This window comes from Amblyomma mixtum, chromosome 3, assembly GCF_055824585.1.
Source record: "Amblyomma mixtum isolate Tamu chromosome 3, ASM5582458v1, whole genome shotgun sequence".
Classification (NCBI taxonomy): domain Eukaryota; kingdom Metazoa; phylum Arthropoda; class Arachnida; order Ixodida; family Ixodidae; genus Amblyomma; species Amblyomma mixtum.
In genome coordinates, this window is record NC_143014.1 from 87102330 (window position 1) to 87122231 (window position 19902).

The window sequence follows — 19902 nt, forward strand, 5'->3', positions numbered from 1 at the left end:
TCTGGCAGCTCATTACTCGTACAGAATGTGCATGTCGCATGAGTCAAGGTTGAGTAAGGACAGAAGGCGAGAGATAAGAAATGAAAATGTATCACCGGTTATGCTGTTGTCAAGTGGTTTTGCATTCAGTGAACCTGCAGCGTAAATAGAAATCAGTACTAAGCGAACACTGTTGGACACCTGTTCAACAGCTGTGGGATCCGAAAGCAGGACAATGCAGAAGCTAAATCACTTCAGTGCCTTCTGTTAAAAGTACTAATCAATTTGCGAATACAGTTTATTCCCCACACCTAGGCGAACCATGAAGAGCGAGTGATGTGTATTGGATGAATTGCGGCTGAAAAAAACTAATTTTGTGAGCGACAGTCCCTGAAGTGAAGATATGGGCCGAATTATCGCTTTCAGTTTCAAGCACACGAGTGCCTATGCATCAAAGACCGCCCATAGACGGGGTGCAGCTTGTGCCGTCATTTCTGTGCGGTGGCACATTTCGACGCAGCGTAGGAAAATGAGACGAGCCAACCAGGCGAAACTGCATTTTGGTGACCCATACCTACGCCAGACGTGTGCTGAACTAGCTCGCAATGAACTTACCGGCCTTGAGAGTTTTGAGTATAGCCCACGGCAGGCGCCTGTGAGGCTAGCCTTGCGCCTGAGAGCATTTAAACTTCGCGCCTTCAGGAGGATGCTTCTCGGGCGTGCGGCGCAGGATGCGCTCGACGCGTGCGGTCCAGAGAGGTCGCGCGCGTTGCGAAAACAACGGCGCCCTCCAGCGCTCGGCGACGTAATCGAAGCGATATGGCGTTCCTCCCTCGCTTTCATCGCGCGGAAAAGGCCAAACAGAAACGCTCCACGCGCTTTGCGAAAGGAAAAAAGAAAGCGCACGGCGAGGGAAGGGAGGGAGCGGCTAAAGAAACGCTCCCTGCTTCCATTCCGGGGCTGCTCACTTCGAGGAAGCTGCCTGGCTCGAGCACCTTTTTCTCAAAACTACGCTTTAATTTGTCCGCGCGCACCTTTCGGCGCATCGTCTCGTCCCCACCTTCCGATAGCCTTCCGGCAGGTTTCTCTTTTTTCCTTTTCTCCCAGCTTTTGCTTCTTCCGCCACTCTCCCCGCATCGATTGATCTCCCTCGGCTGAGTCCGACGCCACCACCGCTGCCGCCGTCGCTGCCGCCATATTCCTCCCGCTCGAAAACCAAACGTAAGTCTGCGTTCATTTTCCTCTGCGCGCTGTGCGCCGTTCCCGTCGCCGGGCTGACAGTGCTGATGGCTCCCCTTCTTCCCGGAATGGCTGGCGCAGCCCTCTCTCCCCGGCGGCGCGCCCGGAGTCCCCCCCAACCCTCTCCGTTCCTTAGGGCCCGCAGGACCCGCCGTCGCTAATTGGAAAGCCCGAGCTCAATTCGACGCTTCCTTTCCCCGCGCGCTCCCGTCATCCTCTCTCCCACTCTCGCCTGATTTTTTTCTCCCCAGCTCCCCATTCTGTCTTCTCTCCTTTCGCCGGCGTTATCTCTCCCTTTTGTCGACGCATCTGATGATAATTTATGCATCGCTTCTCTCATTACTATGTGACTCCGCCCCTTTTTCGGGCGTGTTAAGACAAGCGGCACTGCTCCGTCGGCGCTAATGAACGGAACGTGCTCCGCTGCGTGCAAAGAGCTCTGCGGGCGCGGCGAACCGCTGGCATTTTCTCGTAACGAGCGATGCCGCAAGCTGCGGTGCGATGGAAATGCGCCCCAGATGCCTTTCTTCAGCAAGGCGCTGCTCACGTTTTGCTCTTCACTCAGCAGGCAGCTCTAACTTTTCTTTGCCTTGCAGGTTTGTAGCTCAGACTTGCTCAACCACTTGGCCCGTATTTAGCATCATTTGCAGAAACGGAGTCTGTTCTGAAACGCAGACTGAGTAGAAATCGCGTTGAACTGAAGCGGTTGAAAAGGATTCTGCCTCAGCCATCTGTGGCGCAATGGGAAGGCGCGCGTTTTATTGAAAATAACAGTAGAACCTCAGGTTTCTTTTCTAACCTTTCGAATCACGGCTTACAAGCGTCTTGTTTCAAGAAAACAACGCAAAGTTTTGCTTTGTTTCTTTTTTAGTTACCTTTTGTGTTGCCTCTCCATTCCCCCTTTAGTAAAGGGTGTTACAAGAGGAAGGTTTTCAGTTATAGCTGATGCTGCGGCCATTTCAATGGGCAAAATGGAAAGAGAAAATATTGGTCTAGTGTCCAGTTTACCTTTCCATTCAGCGCGCAGAAAGAGGGCTAGACTACTGCCCCTCAACTGTTGCTTATTTCAATCGTCCCGCAGACAATGCCTTTTACCTGATGGTATATCGCAAGAATGCTCTTCCTGCTCTGAGGAGCTGCCGGAGACATCCCCTAATAGGCATTTCCCGAAGGCAAGCTGTCACAGTTTTCCGAGTCAGATGCCTTCTGTATAGACTAGACGTGGTGATGCTGAACTTATCTTCGCGCCGTAAGAGGAATACTTGAAAGAGCAGTTTTCTGATCGAGGACGCGGTATCTGCAAGCTCAGGTCGGTAACATAAAAAAAGAAAGTGTCCTGCTGCTCCTCGAAAAATGTAACAACGACATCGAGAAATCGTCGCTGTATCTTAGCTTCCACTGCGAAAATCTGTGTTTAAAGCACACAACAGGAGCCCTTTAGTCGCAGAACGGGCGAATCGATATATTCTTATTATCGGGTGGTACTTTTGGTGGTGCGTGTCATAAAGTTTTCGCATCAATAAGTAGGATCTGCAGAACGTATCGCTGTACTTACAATCTTTGTCACTTTACAATACGAAATAAGTATAGTTACTTCGGAAGAAATCACTGATCGTGCAAAACGCGGGCTAACTCGGGAGGCACTGAAATCACTGGCTCATTAGTACAGGTGGCTATGCAATTGCCTGTCCTGTCCAAATGTGCCAATTCCTACTTTGTTCTCCCTCACTTCGCGCCATGCAGAAAATCATTTTCCTAGGGATATTTTACCAACAGGCTTTGGCATTGTATCAGCAACTAGAATCATGCTACTAGCTGGCTTTAGTGCTGACAGTTGCGAAAGTGTTGATGCTACAGATATAGCCTGTCACGAAGAGTGGCCATGCGGCCGTACTGGCTCATCTCTCTGAGGTAGATCGCACGTTAAGTGCGGGCACTACTCGGCCACTCTCGGCCTCTGCTCTTGCTTGCGTTCCTGTCACTGCAGCGGCAGTAACTGTTGCTGGCAGTAGTTTAAGCGACTGCCACAAAAAAAAAAAAAACGCATTGAGTGTAGAGTTCGCCAATGCGACTCGGTGGCTACGGCGCCCCTCTGCTGAGCATGTGTTTGCAGCTTCACTCCCGGCCGCGTCAATAGCATTTTGCTGTAGGCAGGAAACAAAAGCGTCCGTGCTCCGACTTTCGGCACAGATTGAAAACGCTGGGTGGTCGAAAATAATCCAGAGCCCTCTGCATTATGGCTTCAGTGTCTGGGCGCGGTTTTAGCGCGTAAAAATGGCTTAATTTTACGTTGCGCAGAACTGTTCTTCAAAGGATACCTCGTTAACGGCGCCAAAACGCTGTACATAGTACTTGTTTAGCTCTTACTTGTGACTTTTGTAAAGTTAGCGCCTTGTCCATTTTTTTTTTTTTTTTTACAGCGATAATTGAACCTGCGGCTTTCTTTGCAGTAAACAGCATTGTCGTCTCGAACGTCGTAGCCAAAAACCTCCGCTTCAACTTTTTGGCTAATGCGAAGTCTCTACCGGTTGGTCTGTGCCATGCAGGTTACGTGGCCCTTGTGTGGGCGCTATAGAAAACGAGGCATCTAGTCATTTAAACCAGCTGTACCTTGGGGTGGATGCTCTTTTGAGGGCTGCGGTACGCTCACAGGCTGTTAATTCATTTCAAGAGGTGGCAAAAAACCGGGATGATTCTTCTTTTCCCTGCCGTTATAAGGTATATGCTGGATACTGGTGTCGAGGATTTGACTTTGTGCACAAGCTTAAGCTTATGCCTTCTCGCGAAGCATCTGTGATGTCACTGTAGTTTCTTACGTTATCACAATTAAAGCGACCTGGGAGAATAAATCTGACTTCTCTTTCTGCGCTTCACAGTTGCCAGCATCTCGTGCTTGACTTGAAATAGACAGGCACTTGAAAGCTTAACGCAAAAGTGAATCGTTATGGGAAGAGGAATGCTATCAAAATAAATATTGATATTTACAACGAAAGGCGTTGCTTGCGAATCGGCAGTGTGTTTGCTTGATTGTGCAAACATCATACTCTTTCTTGAGTTCCAAAATTTATGAAGAACTGGCGCGGTTTTTAATCGTGAGAAAACCGACGCGATTCGCACACACTAACACACTTTCCTCGTGTAGAAAAAGGGCGACTAGCAGAGGCCGAACACCAAGCTACGTTTCCAGCAAACGAAAAGAGAAAAAGCAAACGGCAAAGAGCGCTCTCTCACCACGATAAAAGGCTCTGATCTGGATCAAAACCAAATTGCTTTATAGAGGGTGTTTAAAATTTCGCCGCAATCGTGTGTACAAGGATTGCGCATTCGGGGACAAGAGTGAATGAGCCAAGAAAAAAAAAAGATTATATTCGAGGTGTGTCAGTGAAGCCGGAGATACAAACAGCCTAAACTTGAGCTTGCAGACACCGCAGAGAACAAGCGGCTTAAGGCTCTACGGTTAGTCCAGAAGGAAATTTGGCATTTTCGGCAGGCGCCGTTGTCGGGAGACTGCAGCCTTTGGATGCATCGCACATGAGTACCGTGAGTTGTAGTCTGAAGAGTGTTTTCTGCCGGCATTTTCTAAGTAGATTTATCAACAGTTTGAAGTTAAAAAAAAAAAGAAAACGAAATAAGGAAAGGAACTCTGGTTCATCGTTTGTTCAAGAGTGAAATTTATGCCTGTTCTTCTCGTACATTAAAGGAATGCTTTTTTTCTTGTATACAGCAGTGGTAACTTGAATAACCATGTGCCCATAGTGCGAATTTTTTTATACTGTTTTTTTTTCTGGTGCACGCACGTTGCTTATCATAGGTAAAGAGAAATAAAACAAGTAAAGGGAAAGCTCTGTTTCAATTTGCGATTAACTGGATATTTTATTGTACTTCTTAAGCGTTGTTAAGAAAAACAAATTAGCGCGAAACGAAATAGAACTCTAACTAAAAAATTCGGTTGTAACAGTCACCGTTCGAAGATTCTGATTGCAATTTACAGTTTTCTCAATTTTTTTTCTTTCAAACGTACTTGAGTATGTGGCAGCTGTTTCTTTCGGCATTTCAAGAAATGGGAGGTGACGGTGTTTGCTTCATGCTCGTTTTGTTTCTCTCTTTTTATTTGCTGTTTCTCGGGACATTGCAATTCGAGGCTTTATTTAGTACAAGCATTGTTAGCATCTCAAGTATCAAGCTGCAACATTTAGGGCAGTTCTTAAAATTTATCCGAGTTAATTTCTAACTATATCCTTTGCGTTTGTTCATTGCTTCTATATATTTTTTTTCGCTCATGTACTGCCGTTTCCAACAGCCTACGCCGAAAATGCTTGCCGTTTGCTGACCCCTATGACTATGGTACAAAAATGTAGCAATAAGGCTGTAATCGTTATTATTATAATGACACTATTTACTGTCGCCTTTTCGTCCTCACTGCTGCGTTGAATCCACATTCAGTTCTTACGTTTCAATACCTTTCTGCGGCTGCTACTTTCGCGGTATACAGTTTTTCTGTTGCATGGTCGGTCCTGTTATGTTAATTTATTTATTGGCCTGGAATCGTCAATGTGTGTTGATCGATGCGCAGTTATTATTGCGTTACATGCGCTATTTGCTAGGACACCTGCAGATTGGTGCCTTTATTATTAGTATTATTACTAAAGGCCATCGCTGCTGCTGATGAAGGTTTTTTGTTAGCAATATTAAACCCATCCAGTCCTGCCTTCGGCGTTTATGGTTGCGCTTTGTGTGTTTGTTTTAATTGCATTATACAGTCCAAATGGTGATTCGCGGGTGCACTAATTCGGAATTAAGCCTTTGAGTAGCACGCATAGCGTATACTCTAAGGTAATATGCTGCAGAAGATGTCCCGCTTTAGAGGGTGAATGGCAACAGCGATGCTATTTTGTTTAGAGTTAGTGCGCGTCTTTCGAAAGTGCAATGAGCTTCTTTCTGCATGTTACGCGGGCGCATTTGGACTCGCCTACGCACCCTTCGACGAAGCACGCTGTAGGAGTACGCTTCCCTATTCTGAATTGGACCATGCAAAACCATCGGTAAACTCATTCAGAATGTTCGAAGGAAGTTTGTATCTGTTGTCGAGCATCGTTTTTGCGATGCTAGTAGAGCATGCTTTCTCAAAATCACTATAACCTGTGCCAGCTAAGTCGAGACGAATTCAGTGCGACATTTTGTGCGAATTCAGTGCGACATGAAGAATAAGAATGGGGTGAAGCGCATATGGCAGGTTCTCTCAGATCATTACTTTTCAGTTTACCGCTATCCCTCCAGAGAAAAGTATATAACAGCTGTATATTACCGGTACTCACCTATGGGGCAGAAACGTGGAGGCTAACGAAGAGGGTTCAGCTTAACTTAAGGACAACGCAGCGAGCTATGGAAAGAAAATTAATAGGTGTAACGTTAAGAGATCGGAAGCGGGCGGAGTGGGTGAGGGGAACAAACGCGGGTTAATGACATCGTAGTCCCAATCAAGAGGAAGAAATGGGCTTGGGCAGGGCATTTAGCCGCTGGTCCTTAAGGGTAACGGAGTGGATTCCAAGAGAAGGCAAACGTAGCAGGGGGCGGCAGAAAGTTAGGTGGGCGGATGAGATTAAGAAGTTTTGCGGGGATACGGTGGCCGCAACTGGCACAGGACAGGGTTAATTGGAGAGACATGGGAGAGGCCTTTGCCCTGCAATGGGCGTAGTCAGACTGATGTTGATGATGATATAAACTATCAGATGCTTAAAACAATTTATGAGCACGAAAAACGCAAAAGACCGTCGCTTCATTAGTACAAAACTCAAGCCCCAGTGACTGGCAAGCTTTTCTAGCTTGATTTCTGGAGCAGCACGGCGAACTGAAAGTGGCTAGGGCCGTGCTTACTGCTCTTACTATTTAATCATTCTTCCGTTGTGCCAGCGTCTAAATTGTCGATGTCATTGATTTTAAATTCCAAAGCGCGCGTCGACCGGCTACAGCTCCGCACTCACGCCGGCCATTTTCAGAGGTAACATTCCGATTTTTTACCTTGTTTCTCGTTCATTCCTTTACACCCTCAAGAACAGAGGCTGCTTGGCTCGCACAAGGATGCCACCGTCGACTGACATTTTAAACCAAGCGCGAATGTGCCTAGGCTGATTGAGCCGCCCCCTCTAGGTCATGAAAGTCACCAGCACTTCATTGTTCTTCTTTTTTTTTTTTTGGTACTTGGTGCGCAGGATAGAAAGGAAACTGAGGGTGGAGAGGAAAGAAGTAATGTCACAGGATTCCGTGGTCGGCTGGGTGCTTTCTGTAAACGTTTGATGGTATATTACTGTTAAGATTTGAAAAAAAAAAACGGTTATGAAGACATCAAGCAAAATTGAATATAAAACACGTTCTGACAACAAGCTTGTGGTAAGTACACAGCGCTTGCATAGTTCAGGCATAAAAAAAAAAGAAACGCAGTGTGGTGTCAAAAGTTTGGACTTGCATGAGGGCAGAAATTGGGCTTTGGGTACTGAGTCGCGAGATACTGCAAGAACGTCGTCATGAATGACATGAATAATGAACACAGGAGGCCCATTGCTGTCCATGTTGAAGAGCATTCCCCGTTCTTATATTTCTAATTCAATTTTCTTGAGCGCGAATGCTATAAGTAGCAATCTACAATAGCTCGTCACTTAGCGATTGACGGAGAAAAAACTGCCAGTTCTGAATACTTTGGGCTTGCTGTGCGAATGAACCGACGGTTGGGAGGCGCGCTGCGTAGCATTTGGGCCATACAGAGCAACGCGTGTCTGAGCAGAGGTTTCGTTTTAGCTGTTTACAGCTGCGCTTAGTATAAACCAGCAGGAAGCTGGCGCGCTGCGGGATTCGCTCACTTCGAAACAGAAATGAGGGACTACTGGGCAGCTTACTTTCGGTTTGCTTGCTTGGTTCAGTAATCACGCGGTGGAGCACAACGCGTGATGTAGTCAGCACCGCCACGTTTAAAGGGATATTGAGATCACCTCAGCGCCTGTATGTTAAATCCTCAACCGTGTTCCCCGCTCTCCAGCGGCTGGTCATCAGATCGCTCGCCAAATGGTCTGCCAACGCTGTTATCTCATTTGCTCACTTTCACACCGATCATCCAGTTTTCTGATCTTATCTGAGAAATATACATCCAATTTCAAGGTTTCTTTTTTTAAGGTTTTATGTTCCTGGTGAAAATACAAGACGTTCAGAATTAAGCTTTACGGATTTCTTAAAATTAGGCACTGCGCGGTGCGTGAAAACCGCCGCTGCCTATAAATTATGCGGCCAGGGAACACAAAGTGAGACGATCATTGTTATCGTCAAGCACCTAATTAACTGAAATATATTAATGAACTTTCTAGCCAATATGGCTGGCGTGAATCTTTATATTGGCAACACAGAGGTGGTCGCAATTACAGACTAAGCCATTTGGCAGAATTCTTCTAGAGCAAGCATGTTCCGATATACTCGTCCCGTTACCACTTTCGCGCACTTACTCACTCAAGGCGGTAGCAGTCTACGCACCCCCCCCCCCCCCCCCCCCCCCCTATCCCCTCCGTCCTTTCTGTGTGACGCTGCTGTTGCGTCACGCTTTTCTTCCATTTCGATAGCCGAAAGAGAACCAGTTTTCAGTTTCACCGATCGCTCTACGTCGTTGACAGACGAAACGCCACGTCACGCCGGCAGGAGTTTCGCGCCGTTATTTGCCGCCTTCCATGCGCAATTACGTGGGTCGGATGAAAATTTGCACGGGATTATCTCGGAGCACACGCGGGCTAGGCAAATTCAACAGGATGGAATTGTGCGAAGATACGACAACCTCTTACTTTCCCCTACAAACATGCCTGCTTACTGGAGCCACTGAAAAGTTCATTAGTCAATTTGAGTGAATTAGTTGCCTGACGGTGACAATTATCTCACGTTGTGTCTCTGTGGCCGCATAACTTCTGTGCGAATGTAAATTTTACGCACCACTGAGTGCCTAACTTTAAAAAATATATAAAGCTTAATATGGGACACCCTGTATAGTAACGACTAGTGGATGGTTACTGAACTGTTTGCTATATTCTTTTTTTTTGGTGGTGGTGGGGGGGGGGGGGGGTCCCTCGCCAGTGGTTGTCTTAAAGTGCCTAGACTGATTTTTGGATGCTTCTGCTCCATGGACACTGCTGTTTCTTGTTTTACACACTCAAATATTAAGAAAACAAGGTAAGGGGAATGAGGGGCCCGTTATACATACACCACAAAATAAATAAATAAATTTTAAAAACTCCCCTGTGCCCCTTGGTTTCTGTGGCTGTTGGCTGCTTTCATACACTCAAATATTGTAACCTCGAAAATCTCGTAGGTGCAGTAAACGGCAGCTTTTTGTTATTTGTTACTCTTTGTTGAAGCACACGAAGAGAAAATCCAATTTGTTTATTATTTACAACACCATCCACGAGCTTTCTATATGCCTTGCCAGGCATCTTAGTCAACACGAGCTGCAAGAGGCTTGTTGCCTTCGGTGACAGCGATACATACGTTGTCTACCACGCATTTTTTCTTAGCTGCTTGAAGCTATTGCACGAAGCGAGCTGCTTCCTACTGATATGCATTGCTCATTTCCGATAACATGAACCGTACGTATAATCTTCATGCTAAACAAAAAGCGTACTGTAAAACTGCACGACGTCGCTGATTTAAAAAAAGTGTATATAGAAAGGAACGTTTCGTAAAAGACAGCGGCTGCCCTCCAACTCCTGGCGCTAATGTACTAAACTGACAAGTGAGTCGAAATCACTACTGCTCTTACGAGCTCTGTCGACACACGTTTAAACTTTGAGGGCTGTGTGGTGTTTGTTTTTTATGTTTGTAGCGACAATCGTCGAGCGCAATAGTGCGATATTTCTATTGCTCGGAAAATTCGCAAAGTGAAATGCCCTGTATGCTCTGCCGCGGACTCTTCTTATGTGTATTGTAGCTGGCCATTTTCGCAGGCATACGGGCAGATGGGCAGCGCACGCGTCAGGTCCTCACTTACGGCAAAGGTGGAAAGAGTTGAACGCTCGCCCTTGAAAGTCTTGCCAGGATAGAAAACATAAAAAAAAGACAAGTTGCGTAGCCCTATTCGCGGGCGCTCGCGTGCTGGCGGTGTTTCTGAGTAAGAAGAGCCCGTTGTGCAGGCCAATTAAGATCCCGCTCCGATGGGCGTGAATGATTGCGCTCAGCACAGATTACGGCTGCACAATTATGTCCGCTGCCAGCAGCTCCTCAAGTAGCCGACTGCAGCCGCAGCCGCTTTCGTGCTTCTTGCATGCGTGCGAAGTCCGGGACTGTCTGAATGGCGCTGATACAGGAATTCCTTGCCCTCTCTCTTTTTCGCCCTTGTCAAATGAAGCACGTATTATGAGTCCGGGAATTAGAGCGATTGGATGTCATACTTATGTCGCAAGTTTGTTGCTTAAACTTCTTTTCCTTACTCCCCTACATGAAGCCCCTAATTCTGGAACATAAGAATGACCACTGTATCTACATAATAACATTCCTGCAACCCGCTTTCTATAAGATGTTTTCTAGCAACCAAACATTAATGATTTAGAGGACACCGAATGAAGTCAGCAGGTGTTTTTCTTTGCCCTACCAGATGAATTGATACTCCCTGTGGTGCCTAAAGAGAGCGCTGCACCATTCAGCTGCATAGGCGTATCCGCTTTCAGCCTGAAAAACACTCGCTAGCAACTGCTGCGTTTTAAACTGCCTTTTGGTGTACACAGCTATCAAAGTGAATCTTGGGTGCCGACTTTTCTGCAGGAATTTTTAAGAGCAATTTTTGGCACGAAGTATGCTGTGACTACGACCATATACCATCAGAAAATACGTGGGGCTTGCATGTCCTCCTGCAAACATTCTGAAACATCTGAAGACAGTGAGCGCGTTGTTCACTCAGCCGCGTCTTCTAAAACTTCTTAACCTTCGTTTCCTTCATTCTCGCCCCTTCCACATTTTTTCATTTATGCAGTGTTGCGTGTAGTTTAAAAACGGCCTTATAAATTTCATGTCCTAGTCTCTTTCCCTAATGCTGAACTTGGTCTTATTTCTTTGGCGGAATTTCTATTAAAGGAAAGCTGCCCGCCTGTGCGGCGCAGGCAGACCCACACACGCGCGCGCCGTTAAATTCAGCTTCATAACGAGTTGCAGGCCAGCTTAACCCCCGCACTTTTGGCGAGCCATAACTCGTGCCCTCCGCGGCAAAGGAGCCCGTTTTTAAGACGTCCATATGCGCGCCCTTTATCTCGCGCGCTTTCGCGGCCGCGAGTGGCGCTGGGGCCAGGCGGGGGAAACCGCGTCGTTGTATTAAAGTAATGGCGCAAATATCTGCGCCCGGTCCGAAGACCCCGCGAGCAGGGAAGTGCGCCCTCAGCCGATCTGGCAGCGGGAGGTTAATCGTTTCCGCCGCAGCGTCGTTTCCTTTCTCCGTTGGCTCATCAGGAAAGAAATATGAATGCGTTATCAAGAATCAGGAGTCATCATCTGATTCACGCTCCAGGGACGGCGGCGTATTCCTATTATTATTATTCAGTGTGCCGCCAAGGATGAACCGCAGAGGGCGCTCCCGGCGGTTGGTGCCTGCGCTGGCATCGTCGCACCTAAATGACTCGATAAAGCGCGCGTTGCTCTCTCCTGGCGTGTGCGCGAGGCTCCGTGTCCGGCACAGGGAACTGGGCACGCTGTTGACGTGGATTCGCGCTGAGCAGACAGCAGCTGCCATCCACATTTCTTTTCAGTTATCTAACTACGCTGCCGTACCGAAAAGATGACATACCTTGCACACTGCTCCCCAACATGGGACGTGCGCGTCTTATAAAGGCGATGCTGTTACTCAAGAAAAGACGGCCTGAAAGCGAGATGCGCTGCTTTTTATCCAATGCAAAAACCTTCGGCATTTCTCGCGCTCTCATTTCTGTCCTCTCAATGACAATTCAATTCTTTGAAACTTTGCACCCAAGCAAAGGCGTTTATGAACCCCTAACCGCGCCAAAAGCCTCAATCTAGTCGTGGCATACGTGTGCAGCCTGAAACTCACTGGGGCACATCGGTGTCCACGCACCCGAGTCTGGGCTGTCCATTCCAGTTAATGAGTCCACGGCTGCATCCGGATATTATTCAGTTTTCCCACGACGGCCGAAGTTCTGAAATTCGTGCGACCAGGCCCACATAGTTGAAGCCAAATGTAGCCAAAGACTATGCTCTTCTTAGTTTCTTTATACTGAATGTTGTGTGGCTCATTTGTTGAGTGTAGTCAATGTAGTGAGGCCTTTTCAATTTCCATTGGTGGCCGGGAGCCTTACTCGGCCATTAGAACCTTGGTCTGTTTGTGCACGCGTTAATCAGTATCTTCATCAGCGGCGCCTTACTAAGTCGACCATGAGCGGACCGCGTGACAATGCATATGCCTGGGAGAAAGTTGAAAATGTTTGAACCTGCTATATACGTCAAAGCGTTTTTTTAGGGAACCACATGTGTGGCGGGGTGACTCAAACTCACTCTCTTGAGAGGAGGACGTATTCCGGGCGCACCCGCCAGTAGCAACTAGCTAGTAACTAATGCGTCATAAGTGACTATAGTGGGCATCAGGGAAAGTTGCAGCCCGTGACAAACATCGATTGAACACAATATTCACGAGTACCTGCCTCGGCGCACAGTTAAGTTGCATTAGATACCACAGAGAAAATAATATTCCGTTCAAGAAACCTGCTTGAACGAAGATACTTGTACATGTCGCACAAACATGTTTCTTCCATTCCTACGAAATTTAACTTACAGTAGACTGCAGAGAAAGTCATCCATTCTCCAATGAAAAAAGCAAACACCCGCGTCGGTGGCACCTTACTGCCCACACTAACGAGCCCCAGTACTTACCGATCAGAAACAAATCCAGCTGACGTCTCGAAGTGCTTCGCAGCTGCGCACGTAAGCAAGTCCTGTTCGTGCACGCTTACTCGACTCCGTCTCGGCGACGCGCGCATTGTGTCGACGCATCTCCCCAAAGCTTCCGATCGGACTCGATCCGGTGCGCCACCGAAGTCTCGGTGGCGGAGACAGTCGAGCGGCTTCCGCGGCCACGTGGCCAGGATTTGAACTCTGTGACCTCGCACTTCCTGTCTGGGCAGGCGCTCGAGCCTGGCCCTTCTCCGGAGTTCTCGGGGTCTTTTCTGACGTAACGGCCGCGACTCCCTGTTGTGGGCTCATTGTGCTCTCGCAGTCTCTTCCGGGGGCGGTTTTCAAAGGCGCCGCAAGCCCCCCGGCGCGAGCCCGCGAGAACGCACGGAACGACGCGCTTCCGCGGTTTCGGGTACAAAGTCCGTGTCGGGTGTTCAGCAACGTTGTACACGCACTCGGTGGCTCAACGGTTGGCAGGGATAAAGAAACACTGCTTCTCTGGAAGCGCCTAAGCAGCGTTTGTCATCAGTGCCGCTGTACTCGAGCACTGTGGGCGCTTGTTGCCTTTCATGCCATGCGCACCTGTGACGTAAGGTTTTATTTTCCCCGACGAAGGAGCTCGCTTGAACGGAACTTATTTTGAAAGAATGAGCAGCGTTTCTTGACTGAACGTGACTGACTAAATATAATTTCCGCTGGTTTCGCTGCCGGAACCCTCCCTGTGTGTATAATCACAGCGAAGGATCAGCATCACCAACTTCGAATTCTTAATCCGGGTGAAGCCGTGGTTAAAGAGGGTACACAGGCATTCATACGAATTTTACCACTACCGTTTTCCATGTATTATCACTCTGAGCGTTTAATTGGTGCTTCGATATTAAATTTCAGTGCACTATTCCTTTTTTTCTTCAGTCACCGTTGTCAGCTTTACAACATTTTTGCGTTGTCTTTGTTGCGATTTTTTTTTGCAAACTTGACAAATAAATATAAAAAGGAAGGAATGACACCTAACTGAGGGGCAGTCCACAAGTTTGAAGACTACTTTGAAGTCGCAAGGCTGCAGTTTGGTTATTTAGGAAGCCGAAGAGGAAGGCTCCGGAATTATTTGAATTAACTGAGATTTTGTGCTTTACGCTGAAATTTAATTTTTCGAGTCTTTTAGCTCTTCGCCTTCGTAAGAATGCGACCACTATGTCGAAGACAGCTGACGGCACTGTTGCAAAGTCTATTTTAATTGAAGCCAGTACGCGCACCAATGAAGTAATCGTATTCGGACGTTCACGGCTGGCCTGTGATTGAACCTACCTGTGGAGAATCTGTACAGAATCTGAATGCTGTATTATGCCAAACCCCTCATTAGAAAAGAAAAGCGATTCGCTCTGCTAAGCATCCAGCCAGTGTAAGCAGCATTGCGGTAAGCATGATTCACGGATATTCCTTCCTACGTGGCGTACCAAATTTTGCCTGATCGATGCCAGTATTAGTGGTTCCATTATTTCCCCTATAACTTCACAGCTCTTAATGTAGTTGCCGTATTATCTTTTCTCCATCCACACTACGTCACCAAAGCATGGCGTTTAGCTAACTTTGGGTGGCGGCGCACATTGTATTGACTAAAACTTCATGACACTGCCATCGCTCAGTGTTTGGTGAGATCTTTTAGACGAAATGCAAAGTAGAATAAAAAGTTAATAAAGCTGCACTAGTAATAAGCACGGGACAGTGACCCAGCAGGCGCCATGAGGTTGTGTGCGTGCCTGTAGCGTTGGTTGTCACTTCACTACTGTTAGCGACTGGATCCGCACGTTCCCGTCGCCAATTCCTAATGACGGCTTCGATATGAAATACTCTCACTCTAAACTCAAATACACCTATATGGGATTAAAAAGGATGTAAGCTGTCCTCTAGTGCACACCCTTTTATAAAACATTGTGAGCTAAAGGACAGCTTATTCCCTTTTCATTCCTTTCTCTTTAGAGTGCACGACAGAACAGGCGTTGTTAAAACTATCGCGAGTAGTCTAACAGGGCATGGTTAGCGGGTGGTCGTATGCGGAAAGGTGCAAAGAAAAAGGGTGCTTGCACTTCTGGCTGCAGTTCTAAGTTTATTAGGAGGCTTTTTGATGGATGTACAGTGTCGAGACAGATGGTGAATATTTCAAATTGGTTGTTGCACTACAAGATGGATACAGAATATATGCACGGCACTGAATTATAGTTTCGAGAAACAATAATCGACGAGTAATGTTTATAACGCAAACAGACAAGTTTGTCTAGCGACAATCGACTTTTATGTATGTTTGTAAGAATCACTCGTGGCACTCGCTGCCAGTGTCACAGGCTACTTCTGCCCCGAGCGTCACTTCTTGCCCGTCTGTTGCTCGTGCATTCTCTGGTGACGTGCTGCAAATGGTGGTCCGAAGCAAGTTTTCTTGCTCAGCAAAACCAAAGAGCGTGTTTCAGTGGGCGATTTGGATCCAGTTCTAATTGGACTGCGACCGTGTGGCCCCTGACACCCTATGTATCTTGCTCCTTTGCGGATCTGGAGAGCTGCTCCGGATCGACAGCTGGAATTCGCCACAAGCGTCATCGTGCCTCCCTGCTTGATACGGTGTCTCCGGACTGAAATGTCAGGGAATATCAGTTTCTGTATGCCAGGAAAATCCTACTAAGTTTAGTTTAGGTGGAGATGCCCACATTGTAGCGATTGCCGCCTCTCCTAGCTAAGTAGTCCGGGACGTATTGGGCGAGGAATATTAATCCCCTTTTCTTGGGAGGTTGGACATGACTTTGTACAATAAAGTTGTTCCCTTTCGCTCTCCTGGTTCATTTCTGTAGCTCGCGGAAGTGCAGAACCTGAAAACACGAGCGTTGAGTACTTGTCTTTCTTCACATTACGTCGACGAATTTTTTACTGTTGGGCGCCCTATGAAATCAAGCATCTGAACTAGGGGAAGGAAGCCTGAGGGAAGGAAAAACAGGTAATATCTGTTCTACAAGGAGTGCCATATGTAGGCTTGCAAAATTCGCTAACTTATACAACAGTACTGAACAAATATATGCATTAAGTAAATGACAAGAATAGTTAAAAATTAGCTGAGCATGGCGGTATTCGGAAGCAGACTACTAATAAAGGCAAGCTGCAAGTTTCCGGCATGCAAAAAAAAAAAAGCAAATGCATTGAGTCCCGCAGCTCATTCAAGGGCAGTTTTGCGGAAAGCTTAACATAAACGTTACGTGATTCTCCTCTTTGTGTTCCCTGGATTCCCTAGGCTTCTTCACGGTGACGCCTCTTTCTTCTCTTTACAGGCCCGCATGTGCGCATATGGGCGAAACTGCGCAGACAACTGCATGGGAATAGGGCGCGGAGGAGAGGGGGGGGGGGGGGGGGGGGCTGCGGAAGGCGGAAGTAAGTGCCACAAAGTGGCAAGGTACAAAGGAGGGGGGTCAACGTATCGGGTGCCCGCCATGCTCGCCTCCTTGTACGTTACATTGAACACTGTGTCGTCCGGGTCTCTTTGCGATGTCGATTATTTATTGCTACCATGCGTCGGCATACAAAACAACAAACGTGAAAGGCCGAGACACGAGGTTCCAAGGGCTGAACAAACTGCTGAATTCAGGAATAGCGGTTACACAGGACGCGCGCGCTCTTACAAACGCACACACACACACACACACACACACACAGCGAAATAGAAACATGTCTGCAGACTGTTTTTCTTTTTCCCTCAACGCGCCGCTGTCATTGTGCTTCGGAGCGCGAGCAGTCTTGCTTTCTCCGTTGCCTTCTTCTTTTTATTTTGGCGGCACAGAGGGGCTCGGGCTCGCGCCGTAGGGCTTAGCTCGTGAACATCTTTGTGTTTTTTTCTTTGTTGAGGAGCCGACACAGCGACTCTGGGCGGGAGGAAGTCGAACCCAGATGCGCCAGCCGCCGTTCGAGGCAATTTGGCGGCGGGGTTTATGAACTGCTCCGGGACCAGCGCTGAATGCCGGGATGTTTGGGTCAAGGAGAGGGAAGGCACTCGGAGAGCAGAGGATGTAGTAAGTTCGTTTCGGGGTCCAAGCAGAAGCCTGGAAAAGACTTCCGTTTCCTGCCTGGAGTCCGCAACCCGTGCCATACAATTCCGCTCACATAGAGTAGTGCTGGTATTTCGGTTAAGTTGCCTTTGTGGGCTCCGGAGCGCGGCAGAAAAATACTGCTTCGCCATAGCGGGCTCAGACATTGACTGCTTTCGCCGTGATAGCACGTTGATGCCACTTCATATGCGCTGACAGTCCTTCCAGAACAACGTAATGGTTCAGGCTATAGCAAACGGCCACCGCATTTACTAGTATGACTCGAACACCAACGGACTAATAGAAATACAATAAGGTGCAAGAGGGAAGCACTACCAATGAGTTTGTGCCTGTCGCGTTGATTTATTTTTTATTCTAAAAATAGGCCTGATTTTACAGCTTATATTAAAGAGATACAGGACAGAGAAAGCTCTGCGATATTTTCTTTTTTTTTTCCTGAATTTCCTAAATTGCTACAATGATATCCCGAACTGATCAAATAAGCAGGTTTCCTTACTATTTTGTTCAAGTGATCCTTTTATAGCGAGAGCTACAGATATATGGTAATATGTACGCAGAGGGTTTCTAATAATTTTTTTTAAGAGACAAGTTCTGAGTGTACTCTGATTAAGTGGATCAAAATTGTTTTTTTTTTCTTTAGGACCGGGAGCGTAGAAAAACGCGGGAAGATTCTACACGGGCATAAAATGACATTTTACAATATGAAGTTGCAGAAGTTATGAAGTTATACCATGCCGTGAGACCGAAGCTTAGAGATACGTCATTCACTTGGTGCCCTAATTAACTGTGCCTTATGCCATGCTAGTGGTACCGAAGCTTGAATATGGCTTCGATCACGGCCGCGGTGGTCGCATTTTTATAGAGGCGAAATGCTAGAGACCCGTGTGCTGTGCAATGTCAGTGCACGTTAAAGAACCCGAGAAGGTCTAAATTATCCGTAGCCTTCCACTACGGCGTCCCTAATAGCCTGAGTTGCTTTGAGACGTTAAACCCTATAAAACAAACAAAGCCAAGCTTGAATATGCGTTACTCATTTGGTGCCGCCATCAGCTGTACTCTATAACAGATTAAAGACACTGCAAAACAGGGCCAATTGATTCATCACTAGTCAGTACTCGCGTTACTCAAGCACCACTGTATAAAAGAATCTTGATCCTCTAATGTTGGAAAGCAGGCGTACCATATAACGTCATGCCTTTTATAATAGCATACACTATAGCCCCACATCCTGCTCTGCACCTATGACCAGGCCTGCCAGTCTTATATTTCATCGACTTCACCACAATAAAAAAATAGAACCCCAATAGCGCGAACAGACGCAGTCATATTTCAGTTTTTACCCCTGACGATAAGAGAATGGAATGACTTCCCCTATTCTGTTGGTAACACTAAAGATTCTGATAAATTTATGTCAGTGCTAGAAGATAGTCCAACAGAGCAGGCGTGCGAGTTTCATCTTTTGTTCGGGTGGTTTTTCCTTCTTTGTATTTACATAGTATTTTTGCTCGGACCGTTGGATATGATGTCTGTCCTTGAATGTTTCAATGCTGGTATATTGTATTCATAATGTTCTTATTGTCAGTTGCTTACAGTTTTTGTTGTGATGTATCTCAGCATGCTCACTTAAACACTGCTATATTACTATTGTATTTTGTTCATTTTTTTCTTGCATGAGCCCCCCCCCCCCCCCCCCCCCCCTAGCGCTCCATCTATTGCCCACGTGGCCTTTAGGGCAAATAAATAAAACGAAAAGTAGTGGTAAAAATAAAGATAATAATCATGGCGAGTTTAACAATGATATCTTAGCTGACACTCACTTGGCTCGGGAACTTCATGTCTCGCCTCAGTCGCATGGATGCTCAAGCGATATCTCCATCCCGACGCGAGTAACTTGCGCCTTGCCCGCTTGCCTAGATTTGTTTATAAACAAAGTTTCAAAAGTCACCATTAAGAACGGCGTTCTTTTCTGTAGCCTGAGAGATCGCATGCCTATTTTTCTCACTCTTAAACGACGTGCAGAAAAGAAAGGACAGCGGCATTCCCCCAGCAAACTGACTGCACTCAATCTTCTGAAAACTTTTTCTGCTGAGATCATGCTATTCGATTGGAGCGATGTATACTCGTATGACACACCATGCGCCGAATCAGCCTATATGGCATTTTCGCGGGTGTTTAGCACGCGTTACCAGCAAAACTTTCTTCTGCGAGCGAAACGCAAGCGTTCTTCGAATATTCGCAGGTCATAAATCCCGGATGGCCTCCTCCGCAAAATAAAGGTTAAGAAGGTGCTTTATAACAAATTGACGTCGCGCAGTGTAGCCGATATGCATACATTTAAACGTTAACTTAATAAGTTAACAAATAAGCTACTGGAAACTGAAACCTGCTATGAATATGAATACTTTCTCTTGTCATAATGATAGTCGCAAAACATGGGAAAGAAACTAAATATTATACTAAATCGAGAATTATCCACACACTCGAGTGTGGAAATTTTGAGGACTACTTAAGTATTCCGGAGGAAGTGCTGACCGACTGTTATGATTATTTTACTCGTGTTGCTGGCATATGATCACATAAAAATGCCGAACGCGATGTACAAGTCAGATGCCCCATAGAATTTTTTAAATGTTACTACTTAAACTGAGTTACCCAACTTGTTTTCTAAGCTATGCAACACTAAATCGTGTGC

The 19902-nt window shown here is 46.7% G+C and overlaps 1 long non-coding RNA gene across 1 annotated transcript in view; it reads left to right on the forward strand.

Moving 5' to 3' along the window:
• The first annotated feature begins 833 nt into the window (after positions 1-833).
• Positions 834-19902, forward strand: part of LOC149350840 (uncharacterized) — a 122505-nt gene continuing 103436 nt past the window's right edge. Inside the window, exon 1 of the long non-coding RNA XR_016289472.1 lies at positions 834-1200. This is a non-coding gene — a long non-coding RNA (uncharacterized LOC149350840). The remainder of the gene's footprint in view (positions 1201-19902) is intronic.